Here is a 24,328-nt window from a genome sequence, read left to right on the forward strand (position 1 = left end):
CCCAACTCCTCCTACCAGGCCCAACCTCCTAACAACACATTCCTCTGTGGAATCATTAATAGAATCTCTGGTACATATATCACTCCCATGAGCCAATCACCTTCGAAAAGCCCCACTTGTGAACATGTGAGAGTTTAGGGTACATTTTATATGTAAATCATAGCAGTGCACATAGGTATGGACTGACTAGTTCATGTTGCATTACAGTCTAAAATCACAGTTGCTTAAAAGCAGTGATCCAATTTTTATTGTACTTCTTGTCATCCCCAATCAGCACAGATTCATTTAAGGACTTAGGTTAACAGAGCTACAGCCATCACAAACGCTGAGAATTTCTGTTTTGGAGAAAAAGAGTAAATATCACTAATTAGAACCCAGTTATACAGCCTGATCTGAAGTCAATTACCATGTACCTGATACCAAGGAAGAAGAAAAAAACTAGATAAAAGGTAGTAATCACTACCACAATATATGAAGGGGAAAAGAGATTAATTTCAGCTCATGAAACTAAAAACAATGAAATGAATTATGTAATTAGAAGGGAAAGATGTAATAAAGTTAGACATGCTAAAATGATGGACTCACATCAGAAGAAGGGAGTCTTGCACTGTGAACCACAACACTTAGGTCTACTCATGCTAGTAATTTATTCCATCTATTCGTATACATTATTGGTTCTGTGCACGTAATTCCATTTTCCTTATAACCCTTCTAAATTTCAAAAAATATTTATTTAGTGTTTATTAGACTTTATGCATTGTGTGTGTGGCTTGATTACTAAAATAGTATCTGGAGACAAACATTTTTCGAAGTATTGGCCATTTTTCATACTTTTGAAGGAGACATACATTGTTATCACCTCATAGATATTGTCATGTGTGCTGAGAAAAGATAATTTAATCTTTTATTATAATATTCAGGAAGTTAAAATAATTATTAATCAAAATAGATAAAATTGTCTTCACTGCCACTAGGAAGCACTAATTACTTTTATCTCTATTTCTGTCTTAAGGATCTTAGCTTCTTGTTAAGATTTCACACATAATAATATCCAGGTGATGTTTGTTATATAATATTTTCCAATAAAATTTGTTTATATTTTAGATGTACATCTGAAATACATTCAACTTTGTTCTTAAATTTATTAGAAAAAACTCCCACTAGATATAAACCCTATTTTAGTATTTTATTTCAAAAGCTGTATTATATTTTGCTAGAAACCAAAGCAATTGATGAAATAAATTTTTCTAGAAATTTAGTTGTCTTATTTGCATTAATACAGTATATTGTACTCGGCAAATTTGTCTTGCCCCAAAGTTACAAGCACACAAAATGATGTTTAGAAATATCAATTTACTAAGGTATACACATTTGAGATGAGGCACTAGATAAGTTTTAGTAATATAATTTCATATCCTTGTCTATGAATATTTCTATTTTTAACAGTGTATTTTCTTGTCCATACTTTAATATGATCACAATCCAGAAAATATATTGCACTGATTTGTTATTTTATCATATATTTTCTCATGTACTAATTTTGACAAATCCATTGTATATAATTTGTTTGTGGTGCTGGGGATTAAACCCAGAGCTTGGTGGATGCTAGGCAAGTGCTTTACAATGCAGCCCCAGTCCTATATATACTTTTACTTAACAGAAATTTATTCTTCAAACATTAAATCAACTCAAAATATTCAAAAACAAACCCTTAAGTTAATGTCATGTATTTGTATCTTGTTGCAAATTTTTGATTTTCAGATTATTCAAGGGACTTAGTGGAACACTAAGAAATGTAAAATTTTCCAAATGTCAAGAGTGTTAAATCTGAGTGAAAAAAATTACATGTTTTGAGATATTTAATTTACAAATACAGTGTAATAATCATTGAAAGAATTATATTGAATTTAGCTGCTTTTGAAATAATATACTAATAATAGTATATTGCGCTTGATAGCTTTGCTAGTTAAAGACAGTTAGTGGGAAAAGAAATTCAGAGGAAGAAAATCTAAAAATTTTAAGGCAATTTAATCTCAGGCCCAAAAGCTTAAATTTTATTCACTTACTCACATGCTTTTAATTGATGAAGTAGAGAATAAAAATCTCTCCCTTAGGAAGACTAATTTTTAGTGTTTCAGTAGTATACAGGTAGGACTGGAGAAAAGCTAGAGGCAAGGAAGCAATTAGAGGTTTGTACATTTACTGCAGAAATAAGGAAATAAGAATTTGGATTGGATAAGACCATCAAGAGAATAGAAAACAAAGCACAGCTAATACATGAATTTCAAATATTTTATATTACTTGGCAAAATATTTGCTATGAAGATAGAAAAGGAAAATTAAATTGATTTATAATTTTTTATTTGATTGACTAGAGAAACAGAATAACTTAAAAAATAGAAAAGTCAGAAATTCTTGCCACAGGGACACTAGACGAGTCTAATTTAAACATGTTGAGCCTTGAGGATACAGATCATCAAAGTATATGTTAATCAGGTGACAGAAACGTAGAAAAGAAGTGTATAATAGTTTTTAGGCTCCAAAGGAATAGATGAATTATAAACCATTGTCTAATTCTCCTTGAACAACCTAAGTACAGCTATATTTTATGTTAGTCATTTATTGTCAAGTCCTTAAATGAATTTGTGGATGTGGTTTTAAGTTCTCACTGTTGTTTAGCCCATGGGTAATAACTAAACAAAAATATAAAAATAAAATAAAACATGGTAATTACGTCACTTTGGAGAAGTTCATTGATTCTGATTCCAATAATTCAGGTATAATTTTGTACAGCTTTCATTGCCACTAACAGCACACACAATAGGTTTACAGAAAAGTTTGTAAGGATTTCACACCTTGACATCTTCCTCCTTAAAGTAGATTAAATATGGGCAGGAGATTTAGCTCAGTGGTTTCGCCGCCTGCTGCCCAAGTGCAAGGACCCAAGTTTGATCCCTGGTATCAAAAAAAAAAAATAGATTAACTATCAAAGAGGAAAATAACTACCAAACATTAAAATATTAAAGAAGTAAAATTTTACACTCTACGTTTCATACACATACATTATGACACAGGAATATCCAGTTTGTATAACTAGTTAGAGCATCTAGGGTAAGGGATTTACATCATTGAAAGCATGTAGTCAAGCCACGCTGTTAAAGCAGAGATAATGCAGATTTAATTATTTAGAATGAATACAAACTTGGCTATGACCAGTGTCAAAAAAGAAACTGTAAAATAAATAATGCTTTATTTACAAGAGACACTAAAATATTAGTGTATTTTTGTCTATTTAATATCATATGTTCTCAGCATATTTCAATTCTTTTCTCTAATTTGAAATTTTAGAAAATTAATATGTCAATGTTTATTTAACGTTGACTACAATGAAATCAGAATTCTTTCCATGACTTTTGGCATTTCCTTTGTAAGGAAAGGTGTTCATATTCATTTAGCCAAAATCTGTTTCTAAAAATTGTTATGTGCTGTTCCAAAAATTGCCAACATAGCAGCTAATGAAGCAATATTACTATCTTACATCACAGCAGAACATAGACAGTAGAAAAATAATTTGGTTAATACATGTTAATAATTCATATCATACCTTACCATATAATATATTAGAAAGTTCTAAGACTTCTGAGGAGCAAAGAACAGCATAGAAGAAATATAGCCTCGTAGGTGGTATTTGTTTTGGAGAAAGTAATTATGGGAGTCCTTCTAAGATATCGAAAATTAGCAAAGACCTGAATGAAGGAAAGGTTAAGATTCTTCACAAGAATCTCTAAGACTCAAGTTTTCCAGTCAGCCAAACAGAAAGTGTGAATGGCTTGAGATGATAATGTGTTTGGTATTTCGAGAAACTGAAAGGCCAATGTTACTGGAACAGAATTAACAAATCTACTGGACAGAAATTAGTTTGTGATGACCAGAAAGCAGGTCACATAGGATCTTAATCACTGTTAACAGGGGGATGGGTAATCCCCTGGAAGTTTTGGCAAAAGAAGTAACATGATTTTATTTAAAGTTCATGAAATGACAATAAATTATTTAGACTGCTGCATCTGGGCACAACTAAACATGATAGCATGGAAATTATGGAGAATTATAGAGAAGTGCCCATATTAAGGACTGAGTTTACAGACAGGGCTGACAAGACTTTCCAAGGGGTAGATGTACAGACTACTGGAGAAAGAGATAATGAAGAAATTACTCTTTTTTGGCATTTAGAGTCTAGCTTGTTGAACTAGAAAATATCAGGGAAAGTACAGGTTAGTTTTGGTTATTAATTTGAAAATGGTGCTAATATGAATTTAAAATAGGGCATAGGTTTGTGACAAGGCATTTCTTTCCATCAGTCATGCAGATTTTTTGTTTTACTGTAAACATCATCTTATTTTTCTCTGTAGTAGATGCTTTCAATAAAATTCTTACATACACAGTCAGAAACTTAATCTTGTGAGCTTCTATTATTTACTAACTGGAAAGAAGAAAATAGTCCAGCAAAATACATGCAAGAAAAGTAAAAGGAAACCAGGAGAGTAGTGTATCCTAAATTAAGTGAAATACACATGAGAAAGGAGGAATTATTAATGCCTAATGCTTCCTTGCTTGACTGTGAAGACTAGAATTTATTTACAGTTGGTGAGATTTTTGATAATATGAAATATTAATAGTTACATATACATGTGTGATTAAAGGTAGTTTAAGAGAAAATAGAAGGAAAAGAGTTAGAGCTGGTGAGTATATACAAATTTAGAGAGATTTTGCTATAAAGTGCTATACAGAAAATAAAGTTGAGATACATAAATTTATGAACAGTTTTCTTCTTTTTACTGGCTATGCTTTTAGAAATAGTTCAAAACAGATAAAATAATGTAGATAAGTGTTCGTTACTATATTAATGTCTTTGTGTTGATGGTAAGGAGCAAATTCAAACTTTAAGTGGAGGGGTTGAACAAAGAAAGATCCTTTTAGAAGTGTGAAAGTTGTTAACATTTAGGTTGGAGAAGATGAGGGTGTCAAGCGAGAATGGGTAAGATCGGAGGGTTCTAGAAAGAAGAAAAGTAAGGATTTTAAAGTGGAACAGGGAAAAAGGCATTGTCTAAACATGAATTTAAACTTATAAGTGTAGAATATCCCCCAAATGTTGTAGTTGTAACTTAAAAGATGGCAGTTTAGTAAATCTAAAGCAGCTTGAGAAAGCTTCAGGCCCAGGATCTACTCTGTGTCTTTTAATGTCTAAATAAGGCATCCTCTGATGAACCACCTATACCCAGTGATAGATAATTCAGTGCTCTAATTAAAACAATAACAACGTGTCCTGCATTCTTATTACATAGCAGGTCATTGAATTGAATATATATCACCTCACTGAGCACTTAAAACTCCCTGCTTCAGTAGGATTACTGAGATGGGGATATAGTTTGGTGGAAGAAACTTTGCACTTCATGTGTAATCCCTGGGTTTAATTCTCAGCACCACGAGATAATAATTTTGTTCTCTATTTTATAATAGCCCTTGAATTGTAGAGAAGGTAAAGAAATAGTTCAATAATATGCAGCAAGCATCACAGTTTGTAATATTAAACTAATAATATGCTCTGGAAGCAGAATTCTTAACCATGAATGATGCTTTTCTTCTCACTGAATTTCAATTTCACAAGAAAGGTCAAAAATAAAGTACAACCGCAAAAATGCCCATTGTCTTAAAGCCATAAATGTTACTGATAACATTTGAGAAAGAATTGGCAACTGTCTTCTTTAAGTGTCCAGATAGAAAATTCAGTGGAAAGTATTTAGTATAGTATCACAGATATTTTCATTGTTTAGGTTTTGAGTCATAATAAAGAATTTGAAATACAAAGAAACCACAATTATTTTTAAAACAACAAGTAATTCTCAGAAAATATGTCATGGCATATCAAATATCTTGCAATCACAGAGTTTCTCTGTGTAAGGAATACCTTTGAAGTTATAAATCCAATAATTTCAAATTTTTAACTTAAGATATACTATCATACCCAGTGTTGTTTCAAGCTTTGGTCTCTATGCTGTATTAATTCTTGTTTTATAAGTCTATTATAGGAAATTGAATTTGGAAGAAATTGAACCTATTCACTTAAGCTATAATGCACACACGATCACTATTAAGATTAACATACTATCTAAAACATCATTAAACTGTAGCTTAATTCCATTACTATATTAGTTTCTACTTCATAGACAGAACCCTTTAAAATTGTTTTTATCTTTTTTTTTCTGGCCAGAAGCTTTATTGTTTCATAAATAAGCATTCTATGTTCTTTGAGATGGTTAAAAGTTATTTCAAGATTAGTGCAATAAATATTTATCAAAAATAGCAATCATCTCAGTAATCATATAGACTTCTTCCCACTCTAAAGACTTCCAGTTCTGTATCAAAAACTTAAATTTCACAAGAAAGTTAAATAATGGTCTACTTAGACAAAAAGAAAATTCTCCTGGGGAAACTAACAAAGCACTTTCCTCACATTTTTTATTCATATTTTTCATAAAGGCAGCTAGCTTTGCTTTGGAGTGCTTAATCTGAAAGGGAATGCAAGAAACCAACAGTTTTAGGAGAAAAACTGCTTTCATAAAAATCTCCAGTGTAAGCCAAAGGTTTTTCTAATGATGTCAAAACCTTAAGAGCTAAGCAAGCATGTATTCAATTAGACATCAATACTTATGCATCAAAACCTCCGCAACTACAAACATGTTGTTTGTGTACTTGAAAAAGCCACAGATTTCATACTTTGAACATTTTATCTAGAGACATTTTAAGGATATGTTGCTTTAGAAGATTCAAAAGGAAACCTCATACACACATAAGTCCACCAGGGACTGCCCATGTGACTAAGGCTCTGGACTGTCCCAACATGTCCTCACCAGGACGGCATCTCCAGTGTGAAGACAGCTCTGAGAAGCAGAGCAGGAGGATGAATCTCCCATGTCTCTGTTTCAAAGGCAAATGTAAAAGCAGCAGGCACTTGTTTGTTCCAAATACTCAGAAGTCTATCACTGGCTCAACACAATCATAAAATGCTAAATCCTAAGAATGGGGGGAAAATGCCATGGGTAACCTACTATTTCTCTCTGGTCTCTACACCAAAACCTCTATGTTGCTTACGACATTACTTCAATAATCTGTGTGCTGAAAAATAAACTGGCAAACACAAACTTGCTAATTTTCACTTACTGTAATAAACTCAAAAATAGACAAAATACTTAAATTCTCCTAACACAAATTCTAGTTTTCACATTTGTTAAATAAAGTTTTCTAAAATTACTTAGACATGAGAATTGGACATATTTATGTGGGTACTTGGAAGAGAATTACTGAATTTATTCTCTAAAAGAAAAAGCTGACCCAAGGGTCGCATTACTGGAACATTTTAAATGTGTGGACGTGTTCACTATATTCAATTACAAAAAAATAATTTATTGGTATAAAATTTGTACCTAATAAATGGTTTTCTTACTTTGAATTCATATTTTAAGCTCCTACTTCCCATTAGTTTTAATTCTTTTTAATCAGACATCCAATCAGCATTCCTTAGGGTACTGGCCCTTTGAAAAGGGATTTTTTTAATCTTTCTTTATTAAAAATTCTCACAATTTTGCCTTCATTCTTTCTTTGTTTTAATAGATAAAATGATGAATTTTTTCTGATAAGGTCTTTTGAGACGAAGCATTGTCTTTTTGTCAGCATGTATTGTAACAGTTCAGTCACATGTCTCTCTGTATAATCTGCTGCTTTCAAAAAGTTCCTCTTTGTCATTATAGTTTTCTGTAGCTTACCTATAAATTTACATCTCTATTTTTATTAGACTTAGAAAATATTTCCTATAGTAGTTTTATTATAGTCCTTTCTCAGTCATCCTCTTTTACTGATATTCCAAGTGCATATATATTGTACTTTGTGATACTATTCCACAGATTCTTAGTTTATATTCATTTTTTAAAAAATGTTTTGTCTCCAACTTCTTCTGAATGAAAAATTCCTACTATTCCTATGTCTTGGTTTTTAAAAGAATTCTTTCCTCTGATACCTACATTCTGAGAGAAAATCGATTCAGCTAACTTTATTTTAGTAATTGGATTTTTGAATACTTAAATTTCAACCTTTAAACAACTATTCTATATTTTGCAATATTTTCCATCACTTTACTTATTACAATTACATTGTATTCATCTCATTGAGCATGCATACCTTAAATTTTTTGCTGATAATTCTAATGTCAGGGTCCTCTAAAGGTTGAAAACTTCATTTTTTCTCTCTGATCTTATCCTATCTAGAGTAAGGGTCATTTTGGTTGAGTCCTCATCATTGCAAGTCTTATGATTTGGGTGCTCTGTGTATTATTATGCTCCTCTCAAATGCTGAATATGTTTGTTTTTATGGGCAATTAACTGAGTGTCAAGGAGTAAACTTTGTTATTTCTATGAATAGGAGCCACTCAGATCTCACTATAAACTGATTTCAGTCTACTAGTATATCATTGGTTCAAAATCCACAGATTTGGGTGGAATTTATAAGCAGAATGGTTGTTCTGCTCTTTAGTCATCTCTTAGGGTTTCCTTCTCTTTCTCAAATGACTTGTTGCCATATGTTTCTTTCTCTTATGGACAAAAACAAAGATGAGCTTTCTCTCATAATTTTATTCACATCCTATTTTTAGCTTCCTATCTGTTTTTTCAGCCTTAAGAGTCTTATTATTTCGTGTAGTACAATCTGCTGCTAACATATTCACTCATGTTTTCCTTAATCCAGCAAAAACTAAATTCATTTTACCTTATTTTCCAAAGATGTGATACGTGGACATTGAACTTTAGGTTGGGAATTGAAAGGTATAATATTAGGCTGTGTAAAGAATGATATAATTTTTTTAAATTTTTACCATTATCATTGATTATTCTTATATTTTTTTCATAATGTGAGATATAACTTTTCTTCTGTCATACCTTTTGTAATTTTATTTTTATCATTAGTTTCCAGAAATTTTTTATGATATTATTTGTTCTTGCTTTGATTTTTTTTCTTAAGCAGAGATTTCTGAATTTCTTGGTTTACTACATTATGCTTTTAACCAAATATTAAAATTCGTTTTCAAGTCTCATGTAATATGTTTTATTATCTCTCATTCATTCTAAAACAAATGTTACATTACTTGAGTCCTTCCATTACTCACTAGAATTCATCTTTGTTTAAACTGTGTGGTAAATACATACATCCTTAGGCATAAGTATATTAGAAAACATATTAAAATACTGACTTACATCTACTGATAATAAAAAAGTTTGAGTTTAACAGATGTAAAGTGATAAGTAAAATAGAAGCAGAGAGTTGTTGGAAGTAATTACATGCCAGACTTAGGTAAACATAATGAATGAAAAAGAGAAATAACCTTATTAAAATATGGATGATATTACAAAGCAATTTATACTTTTGGAAACTGAGAACAATGAATTATGATGGATATTTTTTGAGTAATGATCTTGCTTTTTTCTTTTTATGTTTACTCTCAAAGTATTTTTATATTATGAAACAGTGATGAAATATCAGAGAGAATGGAACTTTTATAATGAAGCTTCAGTACATGTTAAGGCAAGATTTTAGTCTAATACCTAAAGACTTTGAAGACTGTGTTTGATGAGGAGCACAAATACTACACAGTCATAATAAAGTTGTTAGTTCTAGGGTCAGGGAACAAAGTAGCAAAGATGGTAATATAAACAAAATAGATACACACTGGACTAAAAATTTTAAAAATCTTGAGATGAACATTATGTAAAATGTTCAAAAATATTATTAATAGAATATAGAGAGATATTTATGTCACATTTTTAAGGTAATTGAATACATTTTTACAAGTCTAATGAAAAGAGAGTCGAGAGAGTTGAATATTTGTACATTATACTTCAAGCTCTGATATAAGCATGTGAGATTAAACACTAAAATCCTATGTTATACCTACATCTACTTGAAATTGGTCAGTGACAAGGTTTTCTAATACAATTAACAATGGTAGGTAACATTTCAAACAGTATTAGCAAAAGTATGTAAATATAGTACTCTCAATTTATCTAAATTACATTCATGAAAATCCTCTCTATATATCAGATAAATGCAAAACATTCTGTGTGAATATGTAGAATGAAGTTAATGCCAAAGTAAATATCTCAAGAAATACTTCAGAGTGTATTAGAGGACAATCCTTCAATTTTCAATAATTATATGCAAATAATTGGTTGCTGGCATTTCTGAATTCAGGAAACCATGTTAATATTGCCTGTGGACATTTCCATAATATTCTAAGGAATGAATAGAATAAACTATGTTTGTAAGGTTTTGGTTTTGGAAGTGAATAACACTGAGACTATTTCACTGTGAAATTGAAGGGCTATTAGTGATAATTTTTGAAAATTCATTATTCATTATCATTTAAGCACATGTTGTAGGAAATTTCATCACAAGGAAAGCCACAGAGGGCATAATTTGGTTTCAGATTTAAAGTGACATTAACGTATGTAAGCTCAAAATACTTTTTTTACAAATACATTTTTCTAAATATCTAAAGGCTTTTATGAAATAAAACATTCATAATGAGGCTAAGATTGTAACTTTTAATTATAATATAAATAATGATTGTGCTATCTGTTCAGGTCTAACCATACTCACATTTATGAGACCTTTTACTGTACAATAAAAGGACATATTTCTTTTTGTTGTTGTTGTTGCTGTTTTTTGGCATCGGGGATCAAACTCTGTTCCTTGCGCTTGGGCAGCAGGCGGCGAAACCACTGAGCTAAATCCCCGGCCCTAAAAGGACATATTTCTTAATTTATGTGTTTTTCTATGTGCAATTCTGTTGTATTGCTTAGTGATATAAGCATAGTACATCTAAAATGTCAGCTTTTGTGCAGGTAGAGCTATTGGTAGGCTGTTTTATTTTTCACATCTGGAGGATCTGTGGTGAAGTCTCCTATGTTGTTTTGATATCGAGAATTTTCATGAGTAAATATATTTAAAATTCACTGAGATTTGTTTAATGGTCAATGACAGGATGATCTTTATATGTTCTGTGACCCCAGATAAAATATATATTCTACTGTTTTGGGAGATAGTGTTTTGTAAACATCAATTAAGTCATTTTTCTTGATGATATTTTAAATTTCTTCCATCACAGTGGTATTATTTTGCTACTTATTTCATTATTTGTACAGAGTGATGTTATAGTCCCCAAGTATGTTGTAGGTTCTTCAAATTCTTTGTTTTCACTTTTATTATTTTTTCTCACCGTATTTTTCAGGTTTGTGTACATACACTTAGGATTTCTATGTCTAGGTAAATTAAATCTTTTATTATTATATAACATACCTATTTATCTCTGGTAAATTTCATTTCCAAAACACAATTTCAAAAAAAAAAGACAATTTCAACTTCTTTTTAAGTAGCTAGATTTTTTTCATTTCTTTGATTAATTTTGACACAATATATATTTTTCATTAACTTCTTTGGTCTCTATTCCTGTTCCAAGGTTCACATTTTGTTTCCTCTCTAATTAGAAAACCTGCATTAGCCATTCTTGTATGGCATGGCTGCTCTGACAATGCATTCTCCTGATGTTCCTTCAGAGGAATAGTCCTTAATTTTTCATTCACCACTAGGATAACTTGAGTTGACATCTCTCTGCTTCAGCATTTAAGAGGTATTGTGCTACTCTTGTTTCCTTTTATTTCTGATGATCTGTTCTATTTGAATTTATTTCTCTTGCAGGCAAGGTGTTATTTCTCTCAGTACTTTCAACATATTTTCTTTGTCTTTAGTTTGTACATGTTTGGCTATGATATGTCTTGGTGTGGAATTCGGTGGGATTCGATCATATTAAATCTGTAGGGACAGTGTTTTCAGCCAATATATCTTCATCTATTTTGACCACTATTGTTATTATCTTCTCCTTCCAGGACTCTGAATACAAAAAAATTGAAAGTTTCTTTGATAATCACACAAGTGTATGAGTTAGTGTTCTCTTTTTTTCAGTTTATTTTCTTTTTATTGCTCACATCAGCTATTTTTTATTCAGTTTCACAGCTTCATTTCTCTACCTCTTTTGTTCAGCTCATCTATTTTTTTTAAGTTTTCAAAATTTTAGTTTCAGAATTTCCGCTTAAATTAATATTTACTATTTTTTTACTGAGGATTTGTTACTGTACCAACGTGTTCTACCCTTTTAATATTTTTCTAGAGATTTCATCACTTATGACCAATGCATCTTCATGGCAGCTACTTTAAAATATTTATCAGACAATGTTATTATATCTTTCATCTTTGTTTTGACCTTTCCTTCCATTCCATTCCTTCCATTTTATGGTATCTGATTCCTTGTTTGATAAATGTTTTATTAAAGCCTAGATATTTTCATATTATAAGACTTTGGATCTCATTTAACCCTTTTTTTCCTAGCTGTATCTGATGCTGCTTCTCAGGCAAAGTGGGTGGGAGTCACCTTAACATTTATAGGTGAAGACAGAAGCCCTGGTTTTCCAGATGATTTCAGGTTCCAGTCTAGGGGCACTCAAGGTTACTGATGGACTTGAGATTTCTGGGTTCACATTATGGCTACACAAGTACCTCCTTATCTAGGGGGTCTTCCAGAATCTTCTTAGTGCTCTCCAAGGCCTCCTCTCACATTGTAAGAGGGGGTGTGATCTCACTATTATTGGAAGTGGTGAGAATCCTGCTGCACCAGTAGGTGTGCCCTGAAACCACAGAGAAGGGAGAGATGACTCCGCACTTATGGGAGTTTGCAGGCCGCATCCTCACAGCTCCGTGAGATTGGAAGTCCAGGCTCCCGGATAGCCTTCTGCTGCTTTATATGGAACAGATTCTTTTCGTGGTATTTTGCTACAGTTGAGTAGATACTTTGAAAAAGTTTTACATCTTGCTTACCTGCACCTTTTCAGCTAACTTGGTTATAGAGAGAAGGCGATTTAGGATACAAATTTTTATGATTCATAAGATCACTGGCTTCAAGTCTGACATGTACGATGGAAAATTTTTAGAAACCACGGAATTCCATTATGTAGTCCCTTTGGATTCAAGGGTTCCCATAATTATCTTCTCTTCTCCAATGGTGAGACTCTTCTTCTGTTGGTTCTATATATAATGTCCACAGATTTTAGTTAAAAATAAGTAAAGGAAGTGGAATATTGTAGCTATTCACTGCTCTCTGAATTGGGAGTTCCTAATTCTATTCATTGCTTTCCCAGCATAAAATCATGCACTGTTTTTGTTCATCTTTGCCTTTTAATCAATTACAGATCAAGAAATTTTGTCTTCTGGCGGAGATTTGGGGTTTTCTATGTAAAGTATCATATCATCAGCAAATAATGACAGTTTAACTTCTTCTTTTCCTATCTTTATTCCTTTTATTTTTTTTCTCTTTTCTAATTGCTGTGGCTAATGTTTCCAGAACTATATTGAACAGGAGTGGTGATAGTGGGCATCCTTGTCTTGTTCCTGATTTCAACATGAAAGTTTTCAGTTTTTGACCATTTAATATGATGTTGGCTGTTGGTTTTTCATAGATAGCCTTAATCAGGTTAAGATAGAGACCTTATATTCCAATTTTCTGTAGGGTTTTTATAATGAATGGGTGCTGGATTTTGTTGAATGCTTTCTCTGCATCCACTGTGGAAGTCAGTACGGAGATACCTCAAAGAACCAGGGCCAGAGGTCCCATTTGACCCAGCTATTCCCCTGCTGGGGATCTTCCCAAAAGAATTAAAAGAATCATACCACAGTGATATATGTGCACCCATGTTCATAGAGGTACAGTTTGTAATAGCTAAAGCTTGGAAGCAGCCCAAGTGCCCATCAACTGGCAACTGGATAAAGAAAATGTGGTTTTTTAATAAAATGGAGTACTACTCAGCCATAAAGAATGAAAAACTAGAGTCATTTATAGCTAAATGGATGCATATTGAGGCCATACTCTTAAGTGAAATAAATAGGACACCCATGTGTAAATACCGAATAGTTTCTCTAGTGTGAGAAACTGATAGTGTAAACAAGGGTTAAAATGATTAAAATGAATAATTGATAATTTGAAATAGGAAAAAAGATACAAAGATGAAGGAGTGAGGGAGGGGAAGGGGAAAGGAAAAGAGTAAAAGGAAAAACTATGAGAAAAGAAAAAAATGGAAATGAAATCTAAGTAAATAGGGAAGGGTGGAGGGGGTGAAAGGCACACAGGTAATGGGAAAAAAAATAAGAACCAGGATATATCGTGTACAGGTACAAACACCCAATGATAAATGTAAACAAACTGTATACCTAAAATGTACCAATAAAAGAACTAAAAAATAAAACTCTTGTCATACTAATCCCTTCCTGAAAGCCTTTTCAGTATTACCTTCATATCTATAAAAAAAAATCAAACTTGGCATTTCAGAAATATACCAGGGTATACATGAGACTAGCCAGATACATAGTATTATTTAAATGAATTTGTATAATTAAAAATATTATTTGCAGTTTCAAAAATAATCAAAAACAGAAAACATGCCCACATTTGTAATTCATCACTGAGGTACCTCAATTTATGGAAATAATGCAAAAATTCATCCATCCAAATTATAATGCATAAATAAGCCTTGTAATGTTAGTGATATAACATGGGATCATAAAAGAGAAAAACATATAACTACAACAAAATGCATTTCTCCAAATATAATGTTTATCATAAAAACACGTAAGAGTAAAGCAAGTTTCCCATATACAAAGTTTTAAAAACAAAACTAAGGAAAAATATTGGGGATAGTTTGGAATTATAGTAGTAAAACATTAAAGAAAATTTTTATTATGGGAATCAAACTCAGGGCCTTGGGCTTGAGAAGTAGGCACAGTGCCACTGAGCTAAATTCCCAGCAAAAGAAAATATTTAAAGAGTATAATTTTATGATTTCAGTTATTTCTAGGAGGTGAGAGGAGTTTGGCTGGGCAAAAAACAGGCTGTTGAGTTTACCAATAATGTTCTTTTTCCAAGTCTGAATGCTGTGTATAAGGTATCTTCATTTTATAATTGCTCATCATAGAATAAGCATTTTTGCTTGTGACGTTTTCTGTTACATTCTCAATGTAAAAATTGTTTATATTTATGAAACAAAGAAAAAGCTTAAGATAAGTGTACAAGCTAAGACCTATGCATTTATTTAGGGATTAGGTGAAATTTGTGTTTTAATTTAATCACCCCATCCTTTAGCTTGAGGAAAGGTAAATAATGTACAATTGATATATAAATGCAAATAAAAGTATATAAGAAATATAAATATAATATGCAGATATAGATAATAAATCAAAGTATACAATAATAAGTTCTTCTTCTGTTTCCAGAAAGATTATGTATGCTTCAAGGTATTTTATCCCCATGAATTCTATATCCACTTTATGTGACTTTTAATGACTTTATGTTCCTTCTGTTTTTCCTCTACCATGTCTGGTAGGCTTTAAAAACCTCTGGAGTGAACACTTTGGGAGCATCAATGCACCAACTATAAAACAAATAAACATTCTAATTAGAACTTGAACTAAATCATCACAATACCAATACAGTGATGGTACTCAAGCTCATTAAGGCAAAATAATTCAGAGAACCTAATTCCCCTGTCCTGTCTGCCAGAATGAGACTTGTTTTAAAATGTTATAGGATATATTCAGTAGTCTCTGAAAATACGTATCTTGCTCTGAAGTATAGCACATTACTTTTTAAATATTTAGTTTTAACTTATTCTAGGCAAAAAAAATTTTAAATGCTATATCATCACATTTTTGGCTACTAATTTTTTTGTTGTTCTTTTTGATACTGGGGATCGAACTCAGGACCTTGGGTTTGCGAGGCAGGTTCAGGGCCACTGGCTACTAATATTTTTGAAAAACAAGTCTGTGGACTAAACGAACATTTGATTTGAATAGGCTTTTTGAAAATGTAAAATGACTGTCATTATTAAATATTTTAAAATGCCACCTTTTATTATAAAGTTTAATTTATACAATATTTTCATTATATCAATTTTTAACTTAACTTACTTCACATTTCCTATTTGTGTTTCTGTATTGCTTCTTTCTTTATGGATTATTATATATTTGTTACATTTTTGACATTATGATGTTCTTATTAAATACAATGTGATTTAGTCTATATTTTTTCAGGTGTAAAAATCAAAATGAAAAGAGTCTGTATATAAAATGAGGGACTGTAAGTTTTTATGTATGGCCATTGCTATGTTATTCTTTGTATATTTTGCTTGATTAGCAGTCACAGTTGTATGTTTGATTGAAAATCAAACTCCCAAAAATCAGTAGCTTCCACCTAGTACCAAGCTTAGACATCTTAAAAAACAATGGTATAGGAAAGAAATTGCAAAATATTCATAGCAAAAGCAAAACAAGTGTCTAATGACTACCAAGCTCAGGTTCTTTTGTACTAGGGCCAACATGGTCAAACTAGTATTTGCTCAGTTCCAAAATTATTGTTATTTAAGAGAGTAATCTCCACCCTATTTATTTATGCTGCTGCTATTCAATTATTTTAACAAATATGTAATCATAAACAAGAGTATATTTGATATTTTTCAAAAATGACACATTAATGGTTTATTATCTGGCATTTTTAATATTTGAGTTTTTTCTTTGTCATCTTTCTTCACAAGATACAGTTTTGCCTCACAATCTCTCTTGTAAATCCTGTACATATTATTTAATTGCCTTTGCAATCAATGCTGCCTGCATTTATTTATTTATTTATTTATTTATTTATTTATTTAGTGTTTCTTGTCCAGGGATTCAACTTGATCTTTTAAAACCTTAGCATTTAGGGCCGGGATTTAGCTCAGTGGTTTTGCCACCTGCTGCGCAAGTGCAAGGACCCAAGTTTGATCACCGGTACCAAAAAAAAATCCCTTAGCATTTAAAAATGTAACTGTGTTCTGTTACAAATTATGGTATTTCTGATAAAACACTCCTATGCTGAAATTCTTGGTATATCTGTGTAACTAAAACTAACCTCTGTCATGAGTATACCAAAGAAGACAGCAATTTTTAGAGTTAGCATACTTTCTTGGCTTTTCTCATAGAAGTATAATATTATTAAGGAGATTATATTTTTCATTATACAATATCTACCCTGTAATGAAAGAATGAATAAATAATGTTCATGGAAAGAAGCTTATTCCTGCTGATACATATTTTAGATGTTTGTTGTAAAAGTAGTAACAAGAAAACCTACATAGGCCAAGAAAACAACTGTGCAAATGCAAGCATTGAATTGCAAAAGAATTTTATGATAAAATCCCTCAGCTTCTCACTGGTGAATTATTGTGTATGAATGGATGGGATGGGTTGATTTTATCACTAAACAAGTATTCTGAGTTCAGGCATCAGTTACATGGTTTTGTGTACACCAGGGATAAGATCCAGCTGATACTGCTAAAAACCCTGAAAGAGATTAGTCAGTGACAGATAACGATTATTCACTTTCATTCTTAAAACTGTGGTGCTTCGAAGTTTCAATGAGAAGCTCAGGACATCTACAATACATGCCATGACTGTTTTCATGCTTACGAATGAACACATAACAAACTCCTGCAACATTCTATCTGGAAAGGGAAAGAAGAGACTATTCTACATCAAGTCACATTTTGAAATATGACACATTAAAGCTTGATTAATTTTTTAAACATTGATGCTGCTTTCTATCCCCGGTACCAAAACAAAAAACAAAAAACAAAAAAACCATTGATGCTTCTTAAAATAAGACAATATTAGGAGCAATACTGAAAATAAAGTGCTATCTTCTACAGTGACAACCAAGTTTCTTGACTGCACTATAAATGTTATAATAACTGAATTATACATTTTATTAATGATTAAATGCTTAAAATTTTGAAAATAATTCTGCTTAGTAAGCACAGGTATGTATTTTCAATTCAGTATTTTTACCACTCTTATTTTGTAGTTAGAATTACAATAAATAATAATTGTAATCGTCAAGAAAATAATTCCATCAAATCTGTTAACTTTTCACATGCATACACACACATAACATACACATATATTCAAATATTTATGAATAATTTTTCTTAATTTCAATCCAGTTTAGTTTAAAGCTATGATTCATTAATTAAATTATTTCCATTATCTCTGTATGCTTTCATTTTTGTACATTAACTGATGGGTGTTCTCATCCTACTTGCATTTAGCTTTTTGCAGTAATTTTTTTTTGGAAATTTAACTCCAACATTCTAAATTATATAAATGAAAATGTTAAAAAACTGTCAATTTAATTATCAATTTATGTTGCCTTTTTGTTTGAGATTATGGATTCCTAAGTCAAATTTCTTGGTTTTTAATATATGTTCCACAATTTAATCAGTTTCAGTTTTTACATATAAATATAAGACATCATATTATTTTCCCCATAATGTTGCTATGAGGATTAAATGATTTTGAATTGAAGTCTGACAATACTTACTGCATAAATACATTTTAAAAATTATACAAAGCTCCTTTCTGTAAAATACACCTTTGTGTAAGTTTTATTTTGGATATGTAAGCCTTATGTATAGATAATTTCTGTATAATTGTATCAAACCAATCATGCATTTTATTATTTTCTTCACTGCAATAAGATTCTAAAAATTTTTTTACACTTCTATCATGTATTCTGTTACAATTCAATTGGTTCAAATTATTCAATCACGTTATCGATACAACCTGATTTAATGTGATATAGTTTATATCTAGATGTCCTTCGAAACACTCATATGATTATCGATGGGCTTTGGGGAAGTGGTTGGATTACGGTGTTTACAGCCGACTCGCGGTGAGGACGGGTCTGATGTGAAGAGGTGGTCACTGGAAGCTGGGAGGGTCTCCCTCCCTCCCTGGATCCTTCCTTGATATCTCTCTCTCTCTCTCTCTCTCTCTGCTTTCAGCAGCCATGTCATGAGCAGCTATTCTCCCATGCCTCATTGCTGTGCCATCCTTCCTTGGAGCCAGAGAACTATGGACTGAAGTTTTTGTAAACTGTGAGCTAAAATAAACCTCTCCTCCTTTAATGTGCTGGTACTGGGCATTGTGTCTCAGTGGTGAGAAAGTGACTAAGGCACTCACGTATTTCCTGTTGGTTATAAATTTTTAATAGGCTAATAAGAAATAAGCACAGCCATACATTTAATTCCCAAATACATTCTTAATATTACTTTGACAGAAATAAAACTCATGGAAATAATTGTGCAATTATTTCTCATGAGCCAGGTTGGCCATGCAACCAAGTAATGTATAGGAAATATTTCTACAGTGTATAAAAATAGCTAGATAAATTTATGTGGTGTGAATAAAATTACAGTGACTGTTCAAATTAAAGTAATTATTACAGTAAAAGTAATGAACCTTGCCATTAATCCTCATCAAAATACTCGCCTTCACTTTGATAACACTTATCCATCATGCTTGTCAGTTTCTGAAGCAACTCTTCATGTTCTCTTTCTGGGTGTCTTGAGGAAGTATGATCAAAACTTGAATGACAACTGCTGCCAAATGTCATCTGATGGAAATGTAAACTCATAAAAACAATACAATGTGTGCTGCTTTACCTTATTCACTGCATCAGGCACTCTGCCAGAACGGGCAGTAATTTGAAGGAGTTTAATGGTAATGTGTCTTTTACTGTATTAATTATTTATAATTAAAACACACAGTATTGTTCAATCACAACTCTCTTAATAATCTGATCTATCTATTAACGGTATAGCAAAGGATATATATTTTCATGGAAATACAAATGAGGTTATGGAGCAGTCAGTAAAAGATGCTCCCACTTTTATTCCATTTTATAGTTATGAAATGTTGTAGACACTGTGAAGACCATCTGAGTTCTCTATGAAACACAGATTTATAGTGTTGTTCTTCAGCACGTAACAAATGGTAATCATTGAATACGTCTTTCTAATGAATGAATGCATGAAAATACATAAATACTACTAAGATGTAAACTATTTTTCTTATTTTGATTAGTTGTACATTTTGAATAAAGATAGTTTACCATAACACTTTCATTATTAAAATAATTCCATTCTAGATATATGTTGAAAATGATGTTTATTGCTTGATATTAGTGGATTTCTAAAGCAAGTGGGGTTTTTGTTTGTTTCTTTGTTTACTTTTCTGGGAAACGTAGCATGATCTTAGGCATTCATTCACTCTTGGCCTTCTAATTTGTTGTTTTATAAAATTTCTTTTTAAAAAGTTTACAATTATATTTTAAGGATTATTGTGATGTAATTTATTGACAATAAAATAATGTTAATATAAGTATAAATATAAAGACTAGTGGCAAACACACCAGTTTATAATGTGCCTGGTGGTCACAGACCAATGATTTTGGTTTGTTAATTCATGTTTCTGATATTTAATTTCCTTACTTGTGAAAATGGTTTTATTAAAGGTGCTAACTCATGGGAGTAGTGTAATCATCAAAAAAAGTTACATTTGTAAATTGGGTATCAATTTAATTTTATCATGCTTGTTTCTGCTTTCCTAAAGTAAGCTTAGAATAGCCTTTAATTTCCAGCTTGTACACCACCTTTTCAAATTGTGAACTTTATGGTATCTTGAATATTGTATTAATCAGTTTTCCATTGTTTGACCCAAATCCCTAACACACACAACATAAAGGAGACAAGCTTTATTTTTTCTCATGGTTTCAGAAGATTCAGTCCCTGTTTTGCTGGCTTCAAGGCACACAGCTCGTGGTGGAAGGGCATGGTGGGGGAAAGCTGAGTAACTCATGGCAGTTGGTAAACAGAAAGCAGAGGAACACCTGAAATGCAAAGTCCAGAAACCAGATATTGTCCCAGAGATGGTCCCTCCATGACTAACCACAACAAACCCAGAAGTGAATTTATTGTTCTCAGAGACACTTCTCAAGTCAGTCAAGGTAACCATCAAGATTAAGCATCACATTGCATCCCTGGTCAAGTTAACACCCCAGCACGTTTCCTTAAGCCATACTTGATCTCCAAACAAAGACAGTATTTTCATAATGCCACATACCATGATACAACTATCATGAACACAACTAAAACCCACAGATTTCTTCTCAGAAGTACCAGCATTGCTCAAAAGTCCAAGTTTGAAGTGTACTCTGAGATTTGAGGCTATCTATTCAAAACCATTGTAAACTTGAGAAAGAAAATTACATGTTCGCAAGATACAGTGGGGAACAGGGTAATCATTCCCTTTGCAAAAGGGAGAAATAGGGAGGTAGAAAGAGTTAGACCAAAGTGAGACTAAAACACACTAGAGAGAAGACTTTTTTGATTGTGATACTGGAGACTGAATATATAGTCTTGCACTAAAATACATCCCTAGCCTTTTTAATTATTTAGTTATTTCTTTTTACTTTTGTCAGAGTATCAGTAAGTCGCTAATTTGCCTAGATTGGACTTGAACTTAGATCCTCCTGCCGCAGCCTCCCTAATTGCTGGGATTACAGGAATTTACCTCCATTCTCAGCTAATGGGATATATATTAAGTCCTATAACTCAGTGAACAGGATCTGGGGCACATGATTCTATGATGTGAACTCCAAAAGTGTGGGGCATTGTCACCCCTCTGACCATGCAGTTTCACCCCCCATGTTCTCTTGCTTTGGCCATCACTTCTCTTTCCTGCTTCTTTCCTTGGCTGCCATTCCACAATCCTGTCATCTCCAACTTCATGACGTCTCCACTATTTATTTTGGCTTTACCATCTCAGTTAAATGCATTACCTCTCTGAGCGTCATGGCAAGGGCCCTGACTATTGCACTTTGTCTGGCCTCCTAGACTCTCCTCTGGAATCTGGGTAGAAGCCTTCATGACCCCATAACTTTCACATTCAGCATGCCTATAAATCAGCATTACAATGATGAGGCCAAGGTTTGTTGCCAGCTCAAATAGCAGCCAGACTCCCTTGAACCATGGTTACAGTGGATTCTAAGGGCCTTAAACTTAGTGAACCAGTTATCTTGGTACCCCTTCTCAAGCATGAGGTCCATGGGCTTTTTTCTCAAAAGAAATGTTTACATTTTTGCTCCCTTTAGCCTGTGATGGCTGAAATCTTGCTCAGTCCTGATATACCCTCAAGAAGTCTTTCTTCTTGACCTGGTGCAAAGTATTTGTTTTGATTTTATTTTTATTTATTTATTTATTTATTTTTTGTTTTGTTTTTGAGGCAGTGTCTCTCCCTTTGTAGTTCAGGCTGGCCCTGAACTCACTATGTAGCTAGGGTGGCCTCAAACTCACAGAGATCCTCCTGCTTCAGCCTCCCCAGTACTGGGATTACAGGCATGAACCACCACACCTGGTTTTTGTTTTGATTTTAAATGCAGCTATTCTCTTCAGAAATCATACTTCCTTTAACCTCAACTTTACATATATTCATTTAGGACTGAACTGAAAGATTTTCAAATCTTTCTCCTCTGACTTTTGCTCCCAATTCTTACTATAAAAGTAATTAAAACCAAACTTCATTAACACTAGCACAGCATCAATGTTAGACTGCCTTGAAATTTCTTCCACCAGATCGATTATTCTGACACCCTTACCAGGCTCACATAATGTATTAGAGCAAGGACAAATTATAGACAAATTATTTGCCAGAACACAACATGCATGGCTTCTACTCCTGTTCCCACTAGAGTCCTTGTTCCCATCTCAGTCATTATGAACACAGTATTTACTGTCCACATTTCTATCAGTATTCTGGTTTGCTAAGCTCTCGCGACAACAGCCCATCAATCTCTATAGTATATTAGTGGTTCTCTCGCTGCTATCTCTAAATATTTCCAAATTCCTACAGCAAATCAGTTTCAAAGTATTCTGAAGAAGATCGTCAGGTAGCGTTACAGCAAGAAACTCATTTTCCGTTGCAGACAGGCAGGTCTGCGGAACGCCACAGAAACATCGCGAGTCGCACAGAACATGCCAAATCAGCCCGTGCCCTGGCAGCAATCCACTGGACACCCCCTCCTCGCTCCTCTGTATAGCCACCTGGTTCCATACTACAAAGACACAGAGGACACCGGACCACCAGACCACTGTACTGGGTAAGTAGGAGTCATCTTCCCTCCCATCAGGATGGGGACTATCTTCAGGGGAAGGGCAGCTGGAACATGCAATACAACTCTGCAGAGTTCAACCCTATAGGAGGACAGGGAGCTCAACTTGGGACTTGCAGCCAGAAATCTGCCTGAATCTCATGGGTCTGTGACTAGCTTGCTGAGATTCATTGACTTATATCTGCACACTGCAACCCACATTGTCTATTGTGACAGCAGAAGCATACCCTGAAAGAGGCCCTTCATCTTCATGGTTATTTTTTATTCCCAAAATTAGTTTTATTATTTTGGGTTTTTTTCTCTTTTCTTTTCTTTTGCTCCTCTTACCTTTAATGTTTTTCCCTACTCTTTGCAAACATTTGTTTTTCTCTCCTTTTTTTCTTCTCTTTTCTTCTTTCTTTTCTCTTTCCTTTCTCTCTCTCTTACACTCACTCTTTTGCTCTCCCACACTGTTCATCTTCCCTTTTTGTCCCTGTTTTGGTCCTCGTTCAGAGTTCTTTATTTTCCTAGTATTCTCTTTTTCCTTCTCACCTGTGTCCTCTGAACACACTGCTAACCTTCCCCTATCCTTCTTCCCATCTAGCCTATTTAATAAATGGTGTTGGAAGAACTGGATTTCAACGTGTCACAGATTAAAACTAGACCCATATCTATCACCAGGCACTAAACTAAGATGGAAGTGGATTAAAGATCTAAATATTAAGACAGAAACATTAAACTTGCTGGAAGATAAGTTAAGTAGAACTCTTGAAGATATTGGCATAGGAAAAGACTTGATGAACAAAACCTCAATACATGGGAACTAGCAGAAAGAATCAACAACTGGGATTTCATCTTATTAAAAAGCTTCTGCACTGCAAGAGAAATCACCAACAGTGCTAACAGACAACCTACAATGTGGGAAAAAAATTTTAGCAGCTGTAACTCAGACAAAGGGCTACTATCTAGAATATATAAAGAACTGAAAAAAAAATCAGACCCCCAAATTCAAAGACCCAATTCAAAAATGGGCGTCTGAAATGAACAGACATTTCTCAGACAAAGAAGTAAAAGCAGCAAATAAACATGAAAAAATGTTCAACATCACTGGTCATTCGAGAGATGCAGATGAAAACAATGCTGAGATTCCACCTCACCCCAGAAAGA

The 24,328-nt window shown here is 32.8% G+C and overlaps 1 protein-coding gene across 1 annotated transcript in view; it reads right to left on the reverse strand.

Annotated features, from left to right (window-relative positions):
• The window catches only part of LOC147830481 (uncharacterized), an 86,563-nt gene that overhangs the window by 44,174 nt on the left and 18,061 nt on the right, over positions 1-24,328 (reverse strand). The gene's annotated exons all lie outside the window — the stretch shown is intronic.

The sequence above is a fragment of the Heterocephalus glaber genome, unplaced genomic scaffold (assembly GCF_053883595.1).
Source record: "Heterocephalus glaber isolate CG9 unplaced genomic scaffold, H.glaber_assembly_v1.0 deba00000122, whole genome shotgun sequence".
NCBI classification, from domain to species: domain Eukaryota; kingdom Metazoa; phylum Chordata; class Mammalia; order Rodentia; family Bathyergidae; genus Heterocephalus; species Heterocephalus glaber.